Below are 3,503 nucleotides of genomic sequence, written 5' to 3' on the forward strand. Positions count from 1 at the left end.
AGAGGGGATGGCGGTGATGTGAGGATCACATGTTTTCACGGAGTGTTAATGCTTTGCTCCGGTGCTCTATTAAAAGGAGTACCTTAATATCCAATGAGATTCCCTTGAGGCCCGGCTGCCACCGGCTGGTAGGACAAAAGATGTTGTACAAGTTTCTCATTGCGAGCACGTACGACTATAATTGGAAAACATGCCTACATGATTAATGATCTTGATATTCTGTCTTAATGCTATTTCAATCCTATCAATTGCCCGACAGTAATTTGTTCACCCAACACTTGTTATTGGAGAGTTGCCACTAGTGTAGATAGTCGGGAACCCCGGTCCATCTTTCATCATCATATACTCGTTCTACATGTCATTGGAAGTAGTATCAACTATCTTCCGGTGCCATTGCTCCTGTGTTACTATTACTCGCTGCTGTGTTACTTGTTACTACTTGCTCTCATATCACTCGCTACTTTCACATCACCCCCGTTACTAGTGCTTTTCCGAGTGCAGCTGAATTGACGACTCAGTTGTTAAGGCTTATAAGTATTCTTTACCTCCCCTTGTGTCGAATCAATAAATTTGGGTTTTACTTCCCTCGAAGACTGCTGCGATCCCCTATACTTGTGGGTTATCAAGGTGCTGCGCTGGGGTGCCGTGGTGGTCGCCGTGGCTTGGCTTGGCCTAGCCTGGCGCCGCCGTGTGCTCGGCGTGTGCCGCCGTGGCTTCCATGTCCGTGTCGGCCATGTGCCTCCCCAGGTATGTGCTTCTCCCTTCTCTCTCTTGCCTGTTCAACCTTCTCTCCTTCCCCTGGATGCCTTGGCATCCATGGCCCTGTGTTGCTGCTGTATGTGCTGGCTGCTGCTGTTGCGTGCCCTAGCTTGTCATGTTGTTGCTTCTGTGGTCATGCGTGTGTTGCTGCTCTGCTTGTGCTGCTATTCCTATGCTCATGCTCACGCGATTGCTTCTGCTGTGGCACTCCTACACTTGCTCATGAGCATGCTGTGATGCTCATGGCTTGCCAGGTTGTTCCAGCTGCTGCTGCTGTTACTGGATGATCATGTGTAGTCATAATTCTTGCCCCTGGCTTGATTACTGTGAGTAATCCTTGCTTTAGCAAGGGCCAGTGCTGTATGTGTGTAATATTTATTGAGCTCTGGCTCATGGTAGGGCTCTGCTTGGCTTAGCTATTGTCTATATGCATCAATTCCTTGATGATGTGCTTCTGGATACAATTATAAAATTGTTTACACAATTTCTGTGATGCAATTGTTAATTATCTGTGGCTACTTCAGTAAATGTTTGATGTATTGATGCTAGGCTTGACTCTAGCATGCCCTAGCATGCTCTAGCAAGCTCTGGTGATCATGTGATCATCAGCTGCTTGTTGGTTGCTTGCTAACCTACTGTCTGTGCCTGATTGTTGCTTATCTCTGTGCCTGTGTGGCTCCATATTTGGTGCTGGTGCATGCTTTTGCTTGATAAAGCATTTACTGCTGCTTGCAGTGATCCTCTGGATCATTTGCAAGTGTCTATGTCACTGGTTGCTTGTGTAATTCATTTATCTGTACATTTTGGTTTGATTCCATGGATAAATGAGATGAACTGTTATGCATTAATGATTCTTTTAATTGATTTTCTTGAGCTAGAGGGATGCCAACCATTTTTTGGGGACCCTAGCTCACTTTGAACCCTTCTGGGTAATGATATACTTACTTGGCTTAATGTTTTTGTGGTTGAGGTGACTCTAGCAGTAGGTCTTTGTTGTTCTAGAGTAGCTCCCCTTTATGTGGCTTGTTGTGGCTTGGTGAATACTTACTGGTTGATCCTCTTTTGGATTTCCATTAGCCTTTGATGTTGAAAAATTAAATAGCCAACCATCTGTCTATCTGTCTGATGGTTAACTAAACCATTAGGTGCTAGGTGAGTTGGGCTAGCTGGGTGTGGATCAAATCCTTGCTTAATACTTTAGTTGGGTGTAGTGGTGATACACTTGGCTTGACTAATACTTCACTAGGATTTATTTCTTCTGGCTAGATCTCTATTTTGCCAGCATCAAGTGGTTTACACCATATGATGATATAAACTGGGTAATCCCAACCCCTGGCTTGTGTATGTGTGATGCACATGCTTATTTATGAGCAAAACAGATGCTTGCTCATGGATTTTTTTGGTTATACCTCAATCCAGCTCCTAGAAATGTTGCTGGTGTAGGGGTTTTGCTTCTGGATGATTGCTTATGCTTTCCCTGCTCCTCTTGATTTGCTGGTGATGGTTTACTCCATCAATCCTTGCTCAACATCAAGCAGTTCTTGGTGGAACTGTTTCTGGTAGCTTTGGCTACTGTGGTGTTCTTCCTGTTCTTTGTGTTCTTCTGTTCTTACCCTTGTGGAGATGTTGTCGATGAGCGGGTAGGGTTTGGCTGCTGAAACTTTTTTATATGAACCTTTCCCTTGCCTCCTTGGTCGACAGCAAGGCCTGGTGCTAAATGGTGACTCCCTTGACTGTGTGTGCTGGTGTGCATGCACACAGCCTTGTGAGCTGCATGTGTGTTCCATGTTGGAACTTGTGTGTGTGAGTGGATCAGCTCGGCTGGCTTGGTGTTATCCTTCCAATTCACATTTTCTTGACTAACTTGCCAAGTGGCTTTGCCACTTGGCCTAATGGTGATTTCTGTTTTGTGTTTGTGAATGCAGGGATCAATGTTGATCAAGAATGTCTCAATCTCATGTTGGTCAAGAAGTTCAGCTAGTCTCTATTATTTGTAATTTTTTCCTTTCCTTTTCCATTTATCCAATTTCAGAAATGTATGTTGTAATATTCATATGAATATTGTAAAGACAATGTAAATTTGTGTGTGATGATCAATAAAGCTCAAATTTCCCTAATAAGCTTTTCTTATATACTTGTATTCTTTCATATTCATAATTTTCTAATTATATAGTATTATTTTATAAATTATTCTTTATTTCAATTATAATTTGACTTAATGAGGTTTGAATTTCAAACTCACTTGTTTAAATTCAATCATGCAACTTAAGTTAAGATGTGAAATGTTCGCCTCTCTTCTCGAAAACCTAAGTTAAGAAAAGATAAGGTCCAAGTTTATCGCACTCTCGAAACCCTAACCCTATATGGTGTCGAGAGAGAAACTTGTCCCCCCTTAAGATGTAGTTTGCAATAAAGGGCGAAATTTCCCAAGATTTTACGATGCAATGCACATCCCTTTCTAAAATCTACCCCGCAATTGTCTCGAATCCTGGGATATTACATCATCCTCCATGGACACAGAGGAATACAACCGTGTTATGAAGGAGTTGGAGGATGAGGAGAAAGCTGAGGCAGAATCCGCGCCGCCAAAGGAGGTCCTTGTGACCTTAACTGGGCTGGAGCAAGGAACTGACGCAGAAGCGACTCCGCCCGACGCCGATATTCCAGGCCCGTCCAATCCGGAGACCCCGCAACGGATGCGCTATCGCATTGTGCCGGATCCTGGAGAAGGACGCGTCCTCGAA

This window comes from Lolium rigidum, chromosome 1, assembly GCF_022539505.1.
Source record: "Lolium rigidum isolate FL_2022 chromosome 1, APGP_CSIRO_Lrig_0.1, whole genome shotgun sequence".
Lineage (NCBI taxonomy): Eukaryota > Viridiplantae > Streptophyta > Magnoliopsida > Poales > Poaceae > Lolium > Lolium rigidum.